The sequence below is a fragment of the Callorhinus ursinus genome, unplaced genomic scaffold (assembly GCF_003265705.2).
Source record: "Callorhinus ursinus isolate GAN/ISIS: 27379988/994484 unplaced genomic scaffold, GSC_fseal_2.0 scaffold6, whole genome shotgun sequence".
NCBI classification, from domain to species: domain Eukaryota; kingdom Metazoa; phylum Chordata; class Mammalia; order Carnivora; family Otariidae; genus Callorhinus; species Callorhinus ursinus.
In genome coordinates, this window is record NW_027397068.1 from 58,079,696 (window position 1) to 58,103,623 (window position 23,928).

The window sequence follows — 23,928 nt, forward strand, 5'->3', positions numbered from 1 at the left end:
TGTCCAGTAAAAAATCTACAGGTTTGGAAAAAGGGAAATCTTTAAAATAAAATTCTGCAGCAAGTGAATTTGAGAAGATGAGTGAAGATAGAGTAACCTGCCCGACATATGGCAAGAATCCCCCCCACACATGTGCTTAGAAGATATTCCTATCCATCCTTCAGTTTTGAGGCAATCAGATAGCGTCATGTAACTTTAGTAAGTTAGAAGAATGCCTTTGATGAAAATTCTTGGACCTGAGATCCATTGCTTGCATTTAAAATAAAAGGGCCTCTAAGCTCCTGCTTTCAGGATCATTAGACCCACACAAAGTTTTCTTTCATAGAAAATATATCTTCTTCCAGACTAAGTGAAAAGAGTAGAATAAAATATTTCCACTACAAATACATCTATCTCCAACCATCGTTGTCTACACAGTGCTTTTCATCTATCCCTGAACTCCCAGGCTCCTATTCTATGAAAGCCCTTCCCTTTGCCACCACTCAACAGGGACTTCTACCCTGCTGACTCAAATGAGGACATCTTGTTGTAGAAATCTGAGTACCTCACAGTGGATCCATGCATCAGTCACTGAGGGATGCTGCCAACCTCTGTCACAGGAAGATTAAGACAACACATGCAAAGCTGCAAACATTGCTCTAACTAATTAGCAGTTTCGTTTCCATTATCGGGGCTGCAGAAGAACTGAGCCCAACATCACCAAGTTCTCTCCTGACATCACACATATGAGGTTAGAGCCTTCCAGCTCCTAAGCCCCAACAGATCATCTCCAATGAGAGGGCTTGTCCTTTAGCCACTGTCAAGACAATGTGCTTTGAGTATAAAGCTCATTGGTTTATGAGGCCTCTTAATCTTCATCTGTAAATGATGACAGTAAGATCTAAAACTTTTTAAAACTTGAATAATCCCTAAGAAGAATTCATAAAACTAAGGAATCCTTCAATGCTATTAATGTACCAGTTACCTAGTAAGAAGTGGAAGAATCATTTACCAAATGAAATATTTTTATACCCTCCCAGAATGAGCCTTGTAAGTGGGTCATTCGATTGTTCTGACACTACCACTTAGGTATTATCCTAATTGTAGGTGATTTGAGGGTTTCTTTTTTCCTTATGTAATACTAGAGCAACATACCTATAAGAAGGTAAAATTGTCATATCACCTCAGTGTTTTAGGTAGGCTTGGTGTCTGCATCACCCTTGTAAGCCCTACAACATAATAGGAACCTTAGTTAAAGGATAACATGTTAACCAGGAAACTATCAGCGCATTGACCAAAGTCGATACACAAATCACTCATCTACATTTGAGCAGTCTGATTATCCATAAGTAATAAAAGTGTCTCCATAGAAACCAAGTATACAGTGGAATTCACTTGCAGTAAAGGATCTTTAACAAAAAGACTTCAAGCCAAGATTTTGCTCTAACTTAGGTTTACACATCATCATTCACTGATATCATTAGATATTACACCTTTGGGATTTCACAGTCTTGAAGACTACAAAAAGCTCTGCACATGGGGAGAGAAAAAAAAAAGGTTTGGAAGAAAAGATTTGCATATGTAGTTATAAAAATACCAATGCAGATTCCATGCTAAGCTCTGCCAAAAAGAGAATAATTACCATTGCCCATCAGTATGCAGCCTTGAAATTATATTCTCTTCTCCCTGCAGAAGCAGTCATCAGATTATCCAAATGAGGTTATCCTGACTAAACTCAAATAGTCCTTATACAGAATAAGCACAATGCAATCAAAAGACAAGCAGCGATTTCCCTCCCACACAAACGATAATCTTTTGTGAAATATATTTTTAATGAAGAATACATAGCCCTCCTCCATGTTTGGTTCTGCTCTCACACTCCTCCACATAAAAGCATACATACATTTTAAAGAGAAGGTGAAGAATTTTAGAGCTTCTAATAACATCCCCTAGGACATATGCAAGAAGGAATGTTAGCATCTGAACTAACCCCCAAATGTATCTTTTTCATATAATGTCATTGTTATGAAAATAAAGCAAGTGACCAATGGCTCCTAGGGGACAGTAGGCTGAAATAAACATAAACAATGGATCTCACCAAAATTTTAATGATTTCTTTCTAATTAGATGCATTATGAAGGCTTAATTCATTCAACGACTAATGACTCAAAACCCATGAAACTGAATTTTAATCTTTCGTAATTTTCAAATTATAAATTGCTTGTCGTGAGTCACACTGCTTATTCAAAAGGCATGTTTTTGAAAGGAGAGTTTTTTTGTAGGTGAGGTTGATAGTGGCACTCATTTTTCTTTCTCCAATCATCTGAATTTTAAATGTTGACAATTAAAACAATCTGACTGGATAGTTGGAGAGATTTTTACCATTAGTACAGCTAATTGGAACTGAGGCTATAAAAGTAATTATGTGTGCCCATGCTCACCCAATGGAATTGTAAGAGGCAAAAAAGAAACAAAAATCTCTCCACTAGGGCTTATTTGCCCCACATAGCACCTGTTTCAGGGTCCTAGGCTCTGGGATATATCTCTGAATTTGGTTCCTTGGAGGCAAGCCATTAAGAAATTAGTTACAGTGACAAGTAGCCTTGGTAATCTGTTACATCAATGAAGGCATAGCCTTCATTCTGGGGGGGGGGGGGAATAAGGCTTGCTAAAGCCAAATCAATCAATGTTATTTTTCCATAAAAAAAAGTCTTAAAAGATCATAAAACCAATTTTGCCTAAGTGCTTAAATGATGTAATTGCTTTACACTAAAAGGAATGTTTTAATTTCATCCAATTGTCATTTAAAAGACAAAACCATCACTGAAAAGATAGCCTGCAAACCCGGGCAAAGCAGAGTGGTTTGATTCACATGTGTACCTCAGCCCATCTGCATACAATCTGCTCTTCTTTAACTCAGCAAGAGGTCAAGAACTGCTTTTGCCAACAAAGCAACACCAGGGAAAGAGAGAGAGGAGATGAACAGAGAAAGGCAGTAGAGGAGATGGGAAGGAAGACAGGACTAGGAAAAAAGTTTAGGAGATGGGTTCGCACATTGGGAAGCAAACACAGCTGCTGACATGCTGGTGAGCCCATCTCCATAGACAGTTCAGGAGTCTCATTCACACAGGTGTAAGAAAGACATGGGGAAAAAGAAGAAAATGAGAAAACATGTTTGTGAATGCAGTTATCATTCCTTTCCACACGCGTCCACCAGTGCCTGGCTCTACTCCCCAAAGCCCATCGATGTGAGGTGCAGGCTAACTTTCAGAGAATCACCTCCAAACAGATCTGGATGAAAGACAACACAGATTCCCACGGATCACTAGGAATGCTGGCACACCTCTCAATTCAAAGTCCCTATTTCTAAACAGGATCCTAACAGTCCAGGGCTCTCTGTGGATAAAATCTGGTGAGCTGATTTGAAAAACAAAAGCCCAGGTCATTAAAGAGAACTCAGTGCCTTCCCCGGCCAACCCCACCGAGTCCCTGGGTCCCTCCATGGCAAGGTTCTGACTGTCCGCTTTCTCAGGTTCCGGAAATGCACCTTTCCCCACACACACAGCCTTGCAGGGCTAAGGAACCAGCTGAGCCAGAATTGCCGCTGCTCACAAAAGGAATTCCCCCTCCCTTCCCTCTTTCTCCCTCCCCTTTCTTCTCTTGTCCCTCCTCCCATCACCCGCTGGTGAATAATAGCACTCTGCTACCTGCCTGGATCAACACCGTGAGCCCCTGTCTTCAAGCATTCAGAGAATTTAACAGCCTGGAAATTCCTGTTGTCCGTTCGCTGAGGTCACAGATAAAGCTAAACAACAGCCGTGGTTCCCATCAATCATAAGTCACTCACTGATAGAATGTATGGTAGGAGACCTGATGTAAGCAAGTCACCAGAGAAAATACCCACTGATGACGCATATCCAGGCATAAAAATAGTTACAGGGCCCTCAAAGGGATTATTCAACAGCCTACATTTAGACTTTCTTACAAGAGACCTGAAGTCAACGTGCTGCAGTTTAACGGCTGGAAAGAGTTGAAGTTTCAAGCTTCCTCAACAGACATAACCACAAATAGCTGGTTTAAATAAGCGTCTGCAATAACAAGCTGTTTAGTAAATTTTAACACAATTTTATAAGCTTTTTTAAAAGGGACCGCCAACTATTTTATAAAATGCCACGTAACCTTCTCTTTTATTCATGTTCTCCCTCACATAACAATCGCTCTTTTTTAAAGCAAGCTCCCCAAACATGAATACTTAATTGGCCCAAAGAAAAATAACATCCATTGCTTTCCAAATAAATGTTAGGAAAATAACATAAATTGCAGCTCTGCATCTATATCCCTTTAAAACATGCTTTTAAGGAGAGCTGAGCTTAACTGTAAGTTTCACCAATGAAACTGACATTCTGCATACCGTATGTGCAATTATATTTTTTCCTACATTGGTTTGATCATTTAGACATAATTATCACATCCATCAGATACACCTACTATGGTATCTTACACATAGTAGGCATTATTACTGTTTGCCAAATAATTGAATGAATAAATGAGTCAATGAAATGTTATGTACAAATATTTTAATTGAGTGACAAGTAAGATGGTAACTAAGACTAAAATCCTGGTTTTTTTTATTTTATGAGGAAACTAACTTTTTACATGTGTAACAATTTTAATAGTTTCAAGTCATCTGTTCTCTTTTTCCTCCCACTCAAACATATGCACAGTTACCCTGCATAGAAAGGGCTTTCACATAGTTTTCATATTAGAAAACGCTGAATTTTTGCACATTTTAATATTTGAATACATAAAAATGTTCACTTCCTGGGCGCCTTTAAACAAATGTGCTGACACAATGAACAATAAAGGCAACTCTCAATGACAGAACCCAAAATTCTGCCTCCGAACTTGCATACCCTACTTGTTATTGTTAGTCTTAATTACCGATCCTTTCCCAATAATGGACAGATTTGCATTGTTACCCAGTTAATTACTAGGTACAGAATATCTCTCTGTGATAGAATTTATCTCAGTGCTTACTGATATTAACTATCCCGCCCACAAAATTGGCGAACACCTATTAGCAACATCGCCATAACTTTTGACAAATGTAAGGGCTTTATTCTAGAGGGTACTTTTCCAGAAACAGGAACCAGATGACATTTTTCTTCCTATACTGGTAGGTTCTACATCACTTTCCTCAAGTATGATAATACTGCTATAAATACAAGTGAAAATTATTTTTAGTACTAAGATTTCACAAAGCGTTCACGTTTCTCTCCTGTGCATATGTGTCAACAGTATGTGGCCTAGTTTAAAGAATCTAAACGGAAATGTTCACTAGTGCCCTCTAGTTGAGCACTGCTAAGGCAATTTTGAAGAAACACACGTGTACCTATATCACCCACTCACAAATATTGCAAAAACCACCAACAGTTCAGCAATTAATTCCTCACATAAAATGTAGAATAATAAAACAAATTAAATCTAGGGTCTATTTTATTTCATAAAGTTTCATTATTCATTTTTGAAAATGCATAAAGAAAAAATTTTAAAAACAGGAGAAAAATCAAACAGACAAGATAATGAGACATATTTGTGTTTGCTGAAGAAAAGAGAGTGCACTTAACTGACTCAGAGACCAAAAATCTTTCATGAATTATACAGAAGCTCATGTTTTTAAATAGCTCAAAAACTAGACAAGACACCCAGAAATAATCAGATTTCACCGTGCATCATACATTTGACAGCCTTCAGTCATGGTGATCTATGCTGGTCAAGTCTGAATTCAGGATCCTCAAATAATTTTAAAACAAATCCAATCTCCAAAGCAGCACTGTTTCAAATTGCACAGACATAACCTATCAATCCAGAGATCACAGATCGAGTTCCATAAGAAATTATTTCCATCAGCAGTCCTGGTTTTAGTAATTCCACGCCTGTTCAAATTTACTATCAGCAGCACAACTGATTTTTTCTTATAGAAAATGGAACTTCCTTACCCTACAGTAGGAGCCTAGGCCATCATTACAATAAGTTAATTCTGTGACATTATTTTCTGCTGCAACAAAGAACTTAAACCACTGTTTGATATTAAGAAATGCCAAAAACCATGTCAAGGGGCACTTGCTAACTTTTATCTTTTTGAAATATCAAACAACACAATCACCTGGTCACTAAATTAAGACCAGATTATTTAATTATCTGGACAGAACTGGGGGTTGGGTTGGGGAGGATATACTGAAGACAATGTAGCAAAAAAAAATCTGCTTTTTCAACATTAGGCTCTCTAGAAGCTGTATTTATATCCACTCTCTATGTCACTTATAGAAAACCATGATAATAAATCTTTTTACATGCCGTGGCTCTATAAAAAAATGGGAAAATGCATCCCTAGTTCACTATCCTGGGCCCAACCTGGGACAGACCCATCACATTCAGACTATAAGGTTAGTTCTCCCTTCCAGGCTCAGTATTATGGCAGGATTCTGTTTTATTTTTAATTTATTTAATCACATACTTAAAATGTCTCATTGTTTAACAGCAGACTTTTCCACTTAGCAGATATGATTGCTTTCTGGAGATTTTATGACCTGTGGTCAGTTAAGCCATCGTCTTCACCCTTTCCCACCATGCAAGGCACCGACATGAGCATGTGTGAGCACACATGCACATAACCTTTTCCTCACACCTGATCTCCTTTGATGAGGCCAAACTTTCACCAAACACCCACGGTAAACACGTAAGAGTCATCTTTAACTTCTCCTCGCCCTCAGTTCTAATCACCATGGCTTGACAATTTTACCAAGTGATGCCTCTCTCCCTTGTCTGTCTTCTCTCTAACTCCACCACCATGACCTCAGTCTTAGCTTTCAACATTCCTTGCCCTAGGTAAATACAATAACTATCCTACAGTACCAAAAGTCACCTTTCTAAAACATAAATCTGACTGTGGCACTCATCGGATTAAACCTTTCAATGGCTCCTGGTTGCTTCCCCTGAAGTCCTGCATCAGAGACCATCCTAGAGGATCATAATTATTCATTATGCATCTGAACCCTATTTGGTTTGGAGCTGCTTGATATCAGAGGCTGTGCTGTGCTGGGTGTTGCATGCATCTCCAGCTCCCAGCAGAGTGAGGGCCTGCACATTTACTGAATGGTAGGACAACGCTCCTGATGTAGTCCAACTGGACTACGTAGACAGACAGCACAGCAGAACAATGGGTTCCACCCACAGCCGTCTCAGGCAATTACATAACCTCTTTAAACCTTAGGTTCCCAATCTACAAAACACTGTCAGGATAAAACAGAATAATATACGTCGTGACATGCCTCCGACAACAGCTGGTGCTTACGGAGAAGGTGCCCAGTAAATGGTAGCTATTATTACGTCTTAAGTAGAAATCTGTAACAGATAATTTCATTTCCAATGATCGAGTGTACATACATATATCAGACAGCAAAATTATCTGTTTCAGCGCTGCTGACTATACACAGATCTATAGATCTGTGCTGTCCACTACCATATGTGTAGCCAGTAACCATACATGGCTGGTGGGACTGAGGAACTGATTTTTTAATCTTAATGTCAATGCAAATAGCCCCATGAGATCGGGGACTACCTTACTGGACAACGAAGATTTACTGCAACTCTGACTTCAGTGGTTCCCCCTTTAGGTGCTGTCTCCTCTCCTTCCACTCAAATCAGTTTTTTGGTAAGGTTCAAGTGTCAAGATCAATACTTCTCCTTCTGTTAAAAAAATCAGACCTAAAACAATTCATCCTATCCAAAGAGATTTATCCCAAAGTATGAGAAGATCATATGACAGAGTTCCACATAGAGTATTCATGTTAAGTGAATGACTGTGTCAATGAAAGAAACGAATGAAGAGGGGTGCCTGGGTGGCTCAGTCAGCTAAGTGTCTGCCTTCAGCTTAGGTCGTGATCCCAGGGTCCCGGGATGGAGTCCCTGATCTGGCTCCCTGCTGGGCAGGGAGTCTCCTCCCTCTGCCCTTCACCCCGCTCGTGCTCTCTCTCACTCTCTCTCTCAAATAAATAAATAAAATATTTAAATAAATAAGAAAAAAAAAGAAATGAATGAAGAATACAGTCTAGAGAATGGAACCCCCAACACAACCCAGATTACAGTGGCAAGTGCACAGGATTTGGGAGCCCAAGACCTTGCTTCAAATCCCTGCTCTGCCATTCACATTCCATGAGGTCTTGCGAAAATCTTTTGACCTCCAATCTGTCAAAGAGTGGTAACATTAATACAACTCACAAATATCTGTAATAATCATATGAGATAAATCAGACATATAAATAGTAGTGCAAATGGTGTAACTGAGACAGTTGTAAAAATGACATTTAAATCTCTACCTTCTGTATTGTTACAGTCCATAATGTCCTATAAATATGAGGTGCACTATACATACGTCTTGACAATTTGGGTAAATGTCTATAAGGAAAAACTAATGATTTTACAAGGATGATTACATGTCCACTCATAAACTATAATAAAAGGATTCATTAATTCATTGTGATCAATAACTATAATATACAATCTATCTGACACCAAGGTCAGATAATGTTGAAATTTGCTTTTGAATACATGACCTGTCTCCTTTATTATACCATATGTGCTAGGGGGACAGGGTCTGTGGCCCTCAGCAATATTTGGTAATAATAGTTCCTTTCCTTTCTGTGCTTTCACATTCTTAAAGTCATCTGCAGGACAACTCAAGATAGGCCAATAATTTTATTATTCCCATTTTTTGGAAAGGCAAAGAAATAATATGGTTAGTAGGTAAAACTATCAGGTTAGTAACTCCATGTTTAGAGTTCTTGCCATTATACTCCAGGAAATTTTAAGGTATTTCACATTTCCAAAAGAGAATCCAGATTTGCATCCATGTGCCCCCACAAGAATTTCAACAAAATATTAGGTATTGCACCAGAACATATTATTATGTACTGTAATAATACAAAGGGTACAGTTAAATGCTATTTTTACAACTTTCTCAGTTAAACCATTTGCATGACTATTATGTGGGTGAATATATAATTTAATATTGGTTAATATTAATATATAGTTTAATAGTTTTAAAAAGTGTTTTTACCCACACTCAGCAGATCCTCATAACACCTCACAAATAAAGTAAGTATCAGGTAGTATGATCTCCATATAAAGGTAAAGAAAGGGGCTTGGAGAGTCCTTGACTCTGGACCATGCCTTTGCAGTGTAATGGAGAGCAATGATGTGTGCACTTGGGCTGTGGGTCCACATGTACTGCAACTAGCTGAGTAACTTCAGGTAAGTCACCCAACCTCTCTGGACCTCACAGAATGTGAGTCTCTCACAGATTCCACCTCGCTGTTAAAATGCTGTCATTTCGCAACTCGGCTACTTCAGAAACAGAGCTGAGACGAGGTTCCAGATGGTCTAAGTCCTGGCTGGTTCTCTATCCTCTCTCATACATCGTACTGCCTCCTCAGATACCTCACTGTTTTTTCACAGTTGAACAAACTGGACCTAATTAAGGAGTTCATTCCATTTGTTTGTTGGTTTATCTTTAGAGAGCATTAGGCCCTGCTTATTCTTTGATCACTTGGCTTATGTACAGCCAGCAAAAACATTCCCCTACAAGAAAGGCTAGCAAGACAGACACATGCAGGCATGAGGGATCCCAGGGAAAAGGGTGTGTCCTCCTGTGACTCGCTCACTTCACGGCTACACTTTCACTTTGGGGATGGAAGGCGCATGTTTGTTTTGATGCCTTTTAATATCTTTTTCATTTTTATTTTTCAAAGAAACAGTACAAAACCCAAGGTTGATAGGAAGACAAGTTCCAACATCCAGGCCCAGGGACAGGGTTACAATTACTTTAAAAGCAACTTAAGTGGCCCCACAAGAAACTTTCTACCATGAGTGGAGGGCGAGTCCAGAAGAAGTCATGGCTAATGGAGCTTAGCTAACGGTGGCACTCTGGGACCCACATCCACAGAGACCCCCTCTACTGGCACAAAGAAAGCTCTTCCTATGTCTCTGCTGAGGCAGGTGCCAGAGAAATAAGCAACCTGACCCCCTGAAGAGTCTGTGGAGTCTGGCAGTAACCTGAGCTGCTCTAGGTTATTTTTGCTGAGAGCTAGTGGTTCTTAAAGGGACTGTGTTCTAAGTACACATATTCAGACACAGAATGCAAATCAATGAAAAGACCAACGTGATGTCCCTATCTTAAGTAAATGTAGTTTATTGGAAGGATATAAAAAAATCAACGGGAAAATATGTGGGCAATATTTTAAAGGGATCAATCATAATATCCTCTGATAGAACATCATTGGTTTAAAAAAATGGATATGCTGAATAACCCCAAACTCCATTGGTTTAAAGTGCAACAAGAAAGCGGGCATTTCCCCAAGGCTCTGTCCTCAGTACTGGACTGCCACTTAAGAAGGGACTGTGGATATTTGAAAGAATTAATAAGATTGATTAAACCCCTGGCCAGACTTATCAAAAAGAAAAGAGAAATGACCGAAATAAAGAAAATCATGAATGAAAGAGGAGAGATCACAACCAATACCAAAGAAATACAATTATAAGAACATATTATGAGCAACTGTATGCCAAAAAATTAGACAATCTGGATGAAATGGATCCATTCCTAGAGATGTATAAACTACCAAAACTGAACCAGGAAGAAATAGAAAACCTGAACAGACCCATAAGCACTAAGGAAATTGAAGCAGTAATTAAAAATCTCTCAACAAACAAGAGCCCAGGGCCAGACAGCTTCCCAGGGGAATTCTACCAAACATTTAAAGAAGAATTAATACCTATTCTTCTGAAACTGTTCCAAAAAATAGAAATGAAAGGAAAACTTCCAAACTCATTTTATGAGGCCAGCATTACCTTGATCCCAAAATTAGACAAAGACCCCGTCAAAAAGGAGAATTACAGACCAATATCCCTGATGAACAGGGATGCAAAAATTCTCACCAAAATACTAGCCAATAGGATCCAACAGTACATTAAAAGGACTAGTCACCACGACCAAGTGGGATTTATTCCTGGGCTGCAAGGTTGGTTCAACATCCACAAATCAAACGTGATACAATACATTAATAAAAGAAAGAACAAGAACCATAGGATCCTCTCAATAGATGCAGAAAAAGCATTTGACAAAGTATAGCATCTTTTCTTGATTAAAACTCTTCAGAGTGTAGGGATAGAGGGTATATACCTCAATATCATAAAAGCCATCTATGAAAAACCCACAGCAAATATCATCCTTAATGGGGAAAACTGAGAGCTTTCCCCCTAAGGTCAGGAACACAGCAGGGATGTCCACTATCACCACTGCTATTCAGCATAGTACTAAAAGTCCTAGCCACAGCAATCAGACAACAACAAAATAAATAAATAAATAAAAGGTATCCAAATCAGCAAAGAAGTCAAACTCTCACTCTTTGCAGATGATATGATACTTTATGTGGAAAACCCAAAAGACTCTGCCCCAAAACTGCTAGTACTCATATAGGATTTCAGTGAAGTGGCAGGATGTAAAATCAATCCACAGAAATCAGTTGCATTTCTATACACCAACAACAAGACAGAAGAAAGAGAAATTAGGAGTTTCTAGGAGTCGATCCCATTTACAATTGCACCCAAAACCATAAGATACCTAGGAATAAATCTAACCAAAGAGGCAAAGAATCTGTACTCAGAAAACTATAAAATACTCATGAAAGAAATTGAGGAAGACACAAAGAATGGAAAAATGTTCCATGCTCATGGATTGGAAGAACAAACATTGTGAAGATGTCAATGCTACCTAGAGCAATCTACACATTTAATGCAATCCCTATCAAAATACCACCCACTTTTTTCAAAGAAATGGAACAAATAATCCTAAAATTTGTATGGAACCAGAAAAGACCCCGAATAGCCAGAGGAATGTTGCAAAAGAAAAGCAAAGCTGGTGGCATCACAATTCCGGACTTCCAGCTCTATTATAAAGCTGTCATCATCAAGAGAGTGCGATACTGGCACAAAAACAGACACATAGATCAATGGAACAGAATAGAGAGTCCAGAAATGGACCCTCAACTCTATGGTCAACTACTCTTCGACAAAGCAGGAAAGAATGTCCTTCAAAGACAGTCTCTTCAACAAATGGTGTTGGGAAAATTGTACAGCCACATGCAGAAGAATGAAACTGGACCATCCCCTTACACCACACACAAAAATAGACTCAAAATGGATGAAAGACCTAAATGTGAGACAGGAGTCCATCAAAATCCTAAAGGAGAACACAGGCAGCAACCTCTTCGACCTCAGCCACAGCAACTTCTTCCTAGAAACATCGCTAAAGGCAAGGGAAGCAAGGGCAAAAATGAACTACTGGGACTTCATCAAGATCAAAAGCTTTAGCACAGCAAAGGAAACAGTCAACAAAACCAAAAGACAACCGACAGAATGGGAGAAGATATTTGCAAATGACATATCAGATAAAGGGCTAGTATCCAATATCTATAAAGAACTTATCAAACTCAACACCCAAAGAACAAATGATCCAATCAAGAAATGGGCAGAAGACATGAACAGACATTTTTCCAACGAAGACATCCAAATGGGAAACAGACACATGAAAAAGTGCTCAACATCGCTCGACCTCAGGGAAATCCAAATCAAAACCTCGATGAGATACCACCTCACACCAGTCAGATCGGCTAAAATTAACAAGTCAGGAAACGACAGATGTTGGTGAGGATGTGGAGAAAGGGGAACCCACTGTTGGTGGAAATGCAAGCTGGGGCAGCCACTCTGGAAAACAGTATGGAGGTTCCTCAAAAAGTTGAAAATAGGGGCACCTGAGTGGCTCAGTCATTAAGTGTCTGCCTTCGGCTCAGATCACAATCCCAGGGTCCTGGGATTGAGCCCCACATCGGGCTCCCTGCTTGGCGGGGAGCCTGCTTCTCCCTCTCCCACTCCCCCTGCTTGTGTTCCCTCTCTCGCTGTGTCTCTCTCTGTCAAATAAATAAATAAAATCTTAAAAAAAAAAAAGTTGAAAATGGAGCTACCATACGATCCAGCAATTGCACTACTGGGTATTTACCCCAAAGATACAAATGCAGTGATCTGAAGGGGCATGTGCACCCCAATGTTTATAGCAGCAACGTCCACAATAGCCAAACTATGGAAAGAGTCAAGATGTCCATCGACAGATGAATGGATAAAGAAGATGTGGCATATATATACAATGGAATATTATGCAGCCATCAATAAAACCGAAATCTTGCCATTTGCAACAACGTGGTTAGAACTAGAGGGTATTATGCTAAGCGAAATAAATCAATCAGAGAAAGACATGTATCATATGATCTCACTGATATGAGGAATTCTTAATCTCAGGAAACAAACTGAGGGTTGCTGGAGTGGTGGGGGGTGGGAGGGATGGGGTGCCTGGGTGATAGACATTGGCGGGGTATGTGCTATGGTGAGCGCTGTGAATTGTGTATGACTGTTGAATCACAGACCTGTACCTCTGAAACAAATAATACATTATATGTTTAAAAAAAAAAAAGATAGCAGGAAGGGAAAAATAAAGGGGAGGAATCGGAGGGGGAGATGAACCATGAGAGACTATGGACTTTGAGAAACAAACTGAGGGTTCTAGAGGAGACAGGGGTGGGGGGATGGGCTAGCCTGGTGATGGGTATTAAAGAGAACACATATTGAATGGAGCACTAGGTGTTATATGCAAACAATGAATCACGGAACACTATATCAAGAACTAATGATGTAATATATGGTGATTAACATAACATAATAAAATAAAATTAAAAAAAAAGAAGGGACTGGGGAGCAGAGATTCAGCATTGTGCTCAACAGTTATGACCCCGTTTCAATGCTTGCTGTGCCCTTACAAGTATAATAATTGTACAAAAAGGAAAGTGGAGCTCAGTGAGCTTTGATCCCTCACTCCGAAGTTCCGTAATGGTCGATTGTGGGCCCCTTACACCTTCTACCTGAACAGCAAAGATGTGATTTGGAAAGCAAATACCCCATTCAAAAACAATTCTTGTGAAACAACTAGTCCTTTCATTCTCTGTCCCACATCCCCAAACTGGCCAGGGAGGAACAGGAATAATCCAGGTCCTAGGAAAATGGGATCTGGAGTCACAAGCACCCAGATTTGCAAACCTGCTCCACCACACATTGGCTGGGTGATCTTGGTCAAGTCAGTCCCCAAGCCTCAGTGGCAGTCACAGTAACACTGACATCATCAGGCTGTTTTGGAGATTAAATAAGAGAATCATAGGCATGATGTATTTGGAATAGTGCCTCGCCATGATAAACAGTTGCTAGTATTAGTTGTATTAGTATTCCTATTCGGCAAGTGTGTAATTCAAGTTGCCTTGAAATTTGGCGATGTCTAATCCTAAGAAAAATAATCTATCAGCTAGTTGTTAGGCAGGTGCCTTACAGACATGATCTCCAGTGCTCACAAGTTTGTCAGGCAAGTAATTCTACTCCCCTGTGCACATGAGGGACATGAGGCTCACTGAGGTGGAGTAACTTGCCTGAGTTACAACGAGTAAGTGACAGAGCAGGGATTTTAACCCGGTTTAACTTCCAAGCCTGTATTCCTTTCCCTCAATTGAGAAATAGTCAGGGAAAAGTGTGGAGAGCAGAGGGAAGAACCCTCAGGAATAGGAACTTGTTCCTTAGGTCAGTCACATAACCTCTCAACAAGTTTAACCTTCCAGCTATGAATGTTTTTGTTGTTTGGTCTTACCTCTGCAGCAAGTTACCCATCCAGTATTGATCTACAGGTAATTCTACGAGAATAATAAAGTTCTCCGTAAACCTATTAAAACTGTATTAAGTGTCCATTTCTGAGCCACAGATCTTCAGAAATCCACAAGCCCCATAGAATATAAATCATGAAAAAACATACAAATGCTTAACTTCTTATAGTTCATAAAGCGTTTTCGCAAACATTAGCTCATGTAACCAACCTACTCAGCAAGGTGGCTATGTGTCTATTTCTCAGGTCAAGAAATTGAGGCATGGGTTAAAGCAAGTGCCTATAGTCACATAATCAGAAAATAGTAGAGTCAGGTTTGAATAGCCAGGTTTCTTGATATCATATCTATGTTCCACCCACTATGCTGTATCTATCTCTGGAAAAATAGCAGCCTCTTTTCTTGTGTGATCTGCTACACTGAGAAATATATGAAGGTATGACCTACTATTAGCATCTCTTTCTGTCCTTGAATGCACTATATTTTACTGGTGCTCAAAAATATAGTGTCAGTTAACTGCTACACTATTTCCTAATAGGGCATAATATCTACCCAAGAAAACCAAGTCAATAGTGTAACTTCCCAAAGCTTGAGTGTCTGGGGTACAGGGTCATCTCTTACTTATCATCATAGAGCCTGGAATGTCTTACTGCATTTAGTAATAGGTATTCACTGATTTAATTAAACTTATTTAATTAAATAAGAATACTATTTTATTTTTCAGGTTTTTTTTATTTTTTTCAAGAGTTCTATAACTTTATAAAAGCATATATATGTCCATATTTTGAATAACCTTTGTTTTTAATTTGGGTACTTTTAACGGAATATTTGGCAATAGAATTTAAAATAAGAGTTATTAAATGCATACAATGTGCCTCACACTGTTTCAAGTGTTTTAAAGTTATTAATTTCTTAATTTATTTATTCCTGGCAACAATCTATGGGTAAGCACTATTACTATTCCTGTTAGTGGTATAGCAATAATTCGAACCCAGAGTTTCAGGCACCCAAAGTTCAGATCTCGCTTAATCTCCGCAATAACCATGGGTAGTAGCAGTAAATCATCTTGGAGATTGAAGGCTGCCTTGATAATTCCCTGGCATAATCTGATATTCAGGAGAAAGATAAAATCCAACTTACTCATTTATAGTAACAGTCCTGTTCCATAACAAAAACTTATCACAAAACTTACCACACCCATCACATTACAATTTAAAAGGTTGTTGGAAAAATAAAACTTATAGCTATGTTTTAATTTTAATATGTATAGTTTGAATTTATAGCCAATTTAGCTCTCTATGGAGTTTTGATATTTTTTGCATATAATCTTACATACTCCACATTGTTTTTCATTTGTGATCTTAAAATTGCTGTGATTCTACCCAGCATCCTTTGAAATTTGACTTCTAAAACAGAGATTCGTGGAGAGATTACTTCAGAACTTAGTCTTATCTCTTTTCTTGGCTTTATCCGTCTTTTTTCCTTACCTTCTTTTCTATTTTCCCTTTCTTTCTGTTTATTTTATTTCTTTGTCATAATGACTCCAGGTGGTGCCCAGTAGTGATCTTCCCAAACTAGAAGCTCTACCGTGGGTTTCTCAAGTAGAGTCTATAAACTGCCCCACACACCATCAACTCCAGGGATGGGCCCCCAAATCTGCATTCTCAGCCAGTTGCCCAGGTGAGTTCTATACATGCTGGGGATAAATCATAGGGTTTTCAATCTGCCAATTCCTACAAGCAGTTCTTCTGCTGAAGTCTTTTCTATTTAGCAATGTGTATATCTTAGTTTTATGAAAACGTAAACTTCACTCTCTAGACTTCGGCTGAGTGTCACACAATATGCATTTTATGTACTAAATTTAAACCAAAGAGTTTAGCACACTCTATTATCTATTTCAGTGTAGCAATGAGAAGACATAACAAGTGGCTGTTGGATCAAATGAGAACTCCAAATGGATCTAAGGAGGACCACAAATGTAATTGCTTAAAGGGACATGTCTCAACTGAGGTTGCTGATGCAACAGATTTTTATTTTCAGCATTTCATTTCAGTGTAAAAAATACAGAGACCATTTGGGTCTCTATATTTACCCCATATTGTCTAAAACCAACTTTATTGAACCAGCTAAGAACCAACGGCTGACATGGGAATGAAAGGTACAGCATAAGAGATAAAAAAAAAAAAAAAAAAAAATGGCTGACAGAAGAGAATAATACTAGCATGAAACTTCATTTAATGAAGTTATCATTTAATGAAAAATATGTATTCACTAATGATGCAGAAGTCTTCATTTAATGAAAATATGTATTGACTAATAACGCAGAAGATAAGCTAAAACCTAAAATGTGACCTCTTTTAAGAGGTGCTTTGCTTAAGTGTTGAGCATCTTCCACAAAACCTCACAGGGAAATCCGATCTATCTGGGTCAATACGACAGGCTACTCTAGTCAGTCTTGTCCCATCACCTAACCTGTCACATGCACACATTCCATTCAGCTTCACAGAGACACCCAGTTCCTCAACCCCACCCTCCCATCAATTCACCCGCTTCCTCCCGTCCCATCTCTCTTCCTCCCCCTCCTCCTCCAGGCATCTTTCACGGTCCTGTCTCGATCCCTCTGTGAGCCACTTCACCTTTTTCTTCACAGCATTGCCACTCATTTGTCACCTTGTCCTTCACTAAAACGGATCACTACTTTGGATCACTGCCCTTTCCATTCCTACACCTGCTCAGAGCGGCTGGCGAAAATCCACGATGGGGAGAGAGCTCCTAGGGCTAGCCGTCTGAACACTAGCATCTTCACCTCATAATGCTCTGGTCAGTTCACTCTTCCTCCAGAGACAACTCCGAATGTTCCCCATTTTCTTCAACACTTCCAGACAAGTGACTTTGCCTTCTCACAAAAAAATTAAATAATAACACAATCAGGTTTTCAAGGACGAACATCCTCAACATAAACTTGGTAGCACACCTCCCTAATCTGCCTTCCTTTTGCCCCAACCAGTACTTCTGAGAGCTCAGAGCACTCTGGCTGCTCCAGGATTCTGTTCAATCAATAACCATCTTGCCTTTCCATCGGCTACCTTTCTCCAGTGCCTCTCTATTGTCAGCATAGATAAAAAGGTTCACAGCCATATAAAAATACTCTCTGGGTCCCACATCCTGCTCCGTTTATCACCTCACTCCTCCCTAAGCACAGCCATGCTTTCTGAAAGAGTAGTCAAATTATAAACATCATGGGGGCAGAAAGTATGACTATATTTTCCCCTAATTCCAGTGCTAGAATGGTTCCTGGTAGGTCCTCAATAAATAATTCTCATTGTTTAATACTGATGCTGCAAAAAGAAAGAAAGCCCAATTGAAAAATGGACAAACCACATCAACAGGAACTTTATAAAAGAGAATCCAATAGCCAAAATACATGAAATGGGACACAGCTTCATTAATCATCAGAGAAATGAAAATTAAAACTACAAGGCTGGGCGCCTGGGTGGCTCAGTTGTTAAGTGGCTGCCTTTGGCTCAGGTCATGATCCCAGGGTCCTGGGATCGAGTCCCACATCGGGCTCCCTGCTCGGCGGGAAGCCCGCTTCTCCCTCTCCCACTCCCCCTGCTTGTGTTCCTGCTCTCGCTGTCTCTGTCTCTGTCAAATAAATAAATAAAATCTTTAAAAAAAATAAAATAAATAAAACTACAAGGCTATACTACTAAATAACCACCGGAATGGCCAAAACGAGGAAGATGAGAAGATTATACCAGAGTGGGGGCAGTTGGGACCTTCATGCATCATTGGAGGGAGTATAAATCGGTACATCCACTTTGAAGAAGTGTGTGGCAGTTAACTACTCACGCCGAATACATCCAAGCCCTATGATCCAGCAACTCACCCCTAGGTATACACCCAAGAGATATGCACTGAAATATTCATAGAAACACTATTTGTAATCGCCAAAAGCAAAACCCAAATTCATCAATGGTAGAATGAACACACTGTAGTATATTCATACAATGAAATTCTATACAACAATAGGAATGATTGTTACGTGCAAGAACATGAATGAAGCTCACTACCATATTGTTCAGTGAAAGAAGCCAGACACAAAAGAGAACATAGCACATGATTCCACACACATAAAGTACAAAAATAGGTAAAACCTATGTGGTGTTAAAAGTTAGATAGCAGTTACCCCTGGTTCTACTGTCACGGGTAAAGGACAGAAGTAGTCTCTTGGAATGCCGATAGTGTTCTGTTCAATGATTTACTCTTTCCTTTGTAAAAATTCATTCATTTGGATATGTACTTTTCTGAATGTATATTATATTACACAATTTTTTAAACCTAAATATATTGATTTGCCCTGATCCTCTTCTTATACAAACATTCTTGATTTCCTTTTCTGTGTAACCTTCATAGACTCCAAGGTCTTTGAGCCAGAGACCTTGGACTCCCTAGCTCTTGTGCAGAATTTAGCACCCACCAGCTCTCCACCAATGATTCTAGACAAATGAATGAGCATGCTGCCTCGGCTCCACTGATAAACTCTCTTCTCTTATATGCTCTCGATTCAAGAGTTGGCATTTTCAGCTTCTCTACTGGACTCCAGGCCTCAAGATCTGCCTATAGAACATTGCAGTGTAATAATCTGCCCTTTATTTGAGAGCTGGCTTTGAGTCAGGAGCTTTACACAGATTATCTCATTTACCCTTCACCAATGGCCTGCAAGCCAATAATTATTACCCCTTCCTTACAGACCAGGAAACCAAGAATCTTAGAGGTTAAGGAACTTACTTAAAAATATGCAGGTGATAAGCTGGGGAAACAAAGTTAAAATTCAGGTCTTTTTTATCGCCAAACCAGTGATCTTTCCATAGACCATACATGACCACAGATGTAAAACACAAGTCACTGCTTTTCTCAAAGGCCTGCTCATGCCCCTGTGTTTCCCTTCCTGGGCAATGTTATCACTATTCACCTTGTCATCCAGCTCGAGTCCTGAAAATTGCCTTTTCTTTCCTCAAGCCTCACAATGACCCTGTCCCTAGTCCTGTTTCCCAAGCTTGACAATCCATCCTGTGCTCACTATTGTGATTATTACAGCATTAGTTCACAGGCCTCTGTTTTATTCTTTTAAAGATTACTGTAACTGTCTGCAAACTATGTCTCCCAATCCAGACTTGGATCCTTCTAATTCATTCTCACAAAGCTACCCGAGAGTCTTTGTAAAATGCAAATCTGAACATGTCTCTCTTCATTGCCTACAGGATAAAGTTCCAACATACCACCATGGCATACCCTCCTTGATTTGGTCCCTGCCAAGCATTCCAGATCCTTCCCCTGTGACCTCCACTCCTCCTCTCCCTATACCTTGTCATTCCAGCCATAAGAAGATTTACTGCTCACAGAACACCTTGCCATTTTCACGTCTTTAGGCTTTTGCATGTCAGTGTCTATCTTCCTGGAATGCATTTCCTCCGGTTTTCTACCAGGCAAACTCCTACTCATCTCGCAAGATGCAGCTCAAGTATCTACAACTCAGTCAAGCCCCTCAAGCAGAGCGGATTGCATCCCTTTTGTGTCACAGCCAGGCTTTGTGCATCCTTCTCTTACAACCCATTTCACAATGCATTGCAATATTTTGCAGTCTGTACTTAACTTTTAGGATATTAGCTCTTCAGAGACAGACACAGGCTTGCTGTTTTTTGTATGCTCTAGCCAGCACACAACAGTAAGTCAAAAATAGTCAAATAAGGTAGTTAATAAATGAAATCAATGGTATGTGGGTATGATATTGTGATTTATAAGAAATACATATTTGGCCACTCAGATGATCAAAATACACTTCTCATAAACATTTGGTCTTTGTCTAGTTCCTTGCACACAGCTCCCAAAATCCTTGGAATTTCTTAAGTGTGGAGAGTGATCATGGTGCCTTTTGCTCTGTTAATGAGGTGACTTTTGGAGAGCATCTATGGATGAGGGATGGTTGTCAAAGGAGCCAATCAAGTGATTAGAGGGTTGGAAATTTCAGTCCCACTCCCTATCCTCCAAGGAGGGAAGAGGGGCTGGAGGTTGAACCAATCACCAATGGCCAATGGCTTAGTTAATCATGACCATGCAGTGAAGCCTCTATAAAAACCCAAAAGGACTGGGTCTGGAGACCCTCCAGATTGGTGAACACACGGAGATAGGGGAGGGTGGCATGTCTCTTCCCAGGACCTTGCCCTATGTATCTCTTCATCTGGCTGTTGATTTGTATCCTTTATCATATCCCTTAATAAGCAGGTTAATGAGTGTTCCCCAGAGTTCTGTGAGCCGCTCTTGCAAATTAAAAGAACCTAAGGAAGAGGTCATTGGCACCTCTGATCTGTAGCTGGTGGGTCAGAAGCACAGGTAACAACCTGGACTCATAACTGACATCTGAAGTCGGGGGTAGAGGGCAGAAATTAAACCCTTAACCTGGGAATCTGATGCTATCTCCAGGTAAACAGTGTCAGAATTGAGTTGGCTTCTCAGACACCAGAAGAACACTGAGAATTGCTGGGTATTGTATGTGCGGGACTCCTCGACCTGTTGGAATTGGGTCTGGAAACCTTAAAAGAGTGAGTATATATAATCTTAGTTGCAGATCCTTTATTTTTAAAGCCAAAGAGATTGTCCCAAGCAGAAATAATGGAGGAAGTAGATCATCTCTTTGTGTGAAGAAATGATGAATGCAGCTCAAAGTGTAAGCTGAAAACAACATCTAGGTGTTGTGCAAGGCTCCTCGGGAACCTAAGGGCCTCAGGTCACTCGTCAAGTACTACCTCCTACCACCACCAGAGCCTTCTATGATGCTGGACAGGGATTATGCTCAGGAGTAAAAGGAAAAGGGTAAAGATCTCTATTGAACAGGATATTTCTTGGTTCCCTAATCTCTGAACCTAGCACAGATAACCATCCATATTCAACCTCAAATTTTAGGTGGTACAAAAATGGTCAAAGATTTCTTAGAAATTATTCACAGAGCTAACCAGGATAGAGCAGAACATTCGATTTATCCCCGGGGTCAGCAAAACAGGAACACAGCAAAAATAAACATTTTTCACATTGACCTTTCATTTCTAAAACGCAGGACAGGAATGTGGACATGTAATAAATAATCAAATGATGAGATTATCTCTTCAGAGTGAAAAAAACGAAGCAAAGGACTGTAGGATTATGGGGGCGAGCATCACTGGGAAGCACGAGTGAGAGAAGAAAGGAATATTATGCAGCCATCAAAAGGAATGAAATCTTGCCATTTGCAATGACATGGATGGAACTGGAGGGTATTATGCTGAGCGAAATAAGTCAATCAGAGAAAGACATGTATCATATGACCTCACTGATATGAGGAATTCTTAATCTCAGGAAACAAACTGAGGGTTGCTGGAGTGGTGGGGGGTAGAAGGGATGGGGTGGCTGGGTGATAGACACTGGGGAGGGTATGTGCTATGGTGAGCGCTGTGAATTGTGTAAGACTTTTGGATCACAGACCTGTACCTCTGAAACAAATAATACATTATATGTTAAAAAAAAAAAAAAAAAAGAAGATAGCAGGAAGGGAAAAATGAACGGGGGGAAATTGGAGGGGGAGACGAACCATGAGAGACTATGGACTCTGAGAAACAAACTGAGGGTTCTAGAGGGGAGGGTGGTGGGGGATGGGTTAGCCCAGTGATGGGTATTAAAAAGGGCACGTATTGAATGGAGCACTCGGTGTTATACCCAAACAATGAATCATGGAACACTACATCAAAAACCAATGATATAATGTATGGTGATTAACATAGCATAATAAAAAAATTTAAAAAAAACTGTAAAAAAAACAAAAAAACTAATGATCTAATGTGTGGTGATTAACATAGCATAATAATAAAAAAAAAAAGAAACCTGAAGTTTCAGAGCTTTGCCAGAGGCCAAGTATTTGTGGGCAGGAATACTTAATCCTCCAATCACTCCACACCACCCCGGGTTCCTCAGTGAAAAGCAGGACTCCAGATGACCGAGTGAAAGCAGTCCTTCCCACAGAGGAGGAAGCTGATTACAGCTTTCATGAGCCCCCACACTACACGAAAGCTACAATTTCAGGGCTCTCCCTACAAAAAACCTGTGGAAAGAAGCAGCCAAACACCCCAAGAGACACAGAAAAGCAATAACTATGTTGACGTTCCAAAAAGAGAAAGGGGGAAGAGGCTTTTCCTCAGAGCAGCATTCTTTAATTGCCTTTCCTTGCTTCCTTTCTGGAGAGAAGGGAGGTGGATGATGGCAGCAAGATCATGTAAAAGACCAGAGGGCAGCTGAACATGAACTCCTATCCGGCCCCCTTGCACAAAGGCCTTATTATAGTGCACACATAAAAATGCGTGGGCAAGACTTGGAGGGTTGGTTCCCCGCACTGCTGCCCCAAACTCACTCCCAACTCTGCGCCTTGAATGTGCTTGTGTCTGCACACCCTCGGACAGAAGAGGTTCTTCATGTTGCCATGGAGCTGAAACCCCTGTAGTTCAGATGGAGGATCACACTGCTTTTGTACCTCCAACAGCAGAGGTAAGAATCCATGCACAGGATTCATCCCACTTGGATTTCAGATTTCCAGTTGCTTATTTTCATGTTCAGAGGAACTCTCTCTCTCTCTCTCTCTCTCTTTTTTTAAACTTACTCTTTGTAAGATTTACCACAATGGAAGCTGCTGGCAAACTGATTCTTGTTTTTGTAAAATCCATCGCAGAAACTTGAATGCATGTTTGATCTGTGAGCTTCCTCTCCAAGGGGCCCCTCCCATCTAACAGAGTTTGTGACCTGATCACTTCGAAGGGGAGTTGAGGAGAAATGCAAAATGTAAACCAATCTACAGTTAGTAAATATTCTACCGAACAAATAACCAGTAGCTATTTTCTCTGACATGATAAATCTGATATAAATTTTAATATTACTTATACTCGGATGAGTACTTTTTCAAGTAGGCCTCAATAATCAACATCGCATCTAGAACACTTCTGCAAATATAGAAGTACTTCTGCAAGTTCCTCTTAGGTTTCATTTCAAAGCTCAGCAATTTCCTTATCATTTCAGAATCAAATAAAAGAATCTTAAAAAGAACCTGAACAAGGAACACAAA

The 23,928-nt window shown here is 39.8% G+C and overlaps 1 protein-coding gene across 5 annotated transcripts in view; it reads right to left on the reverse strand.

Annotated features, from left to right (window-relative positions):
- The window catches only part of HIVEP2 (HIVEP zinc finger 2), a 204,760-nt gene that overhangs the window by 132,489 nt on the left and 48,343 nt on the right, over positions 1 to 23,928 (reverse strand). Inside the window, exon 1 of one of the 5 annotated variants that reach the window (XM_073894019.1) lies at positions 3,687 to 3,829. The exons of 3 other annotated variants lie outside the window; for them this stretch is intronic. The gene's annotated coding sequence lies outside the window, so the exon portion shown is untranslated. Of the gene's footprint in view, positions 1 to 3,686; positions 3,830 to 23,928 lie in introns of those variants that run through there. One more of the 5 variants, XM_073894021.1, reaches the window with a different exon arrangement.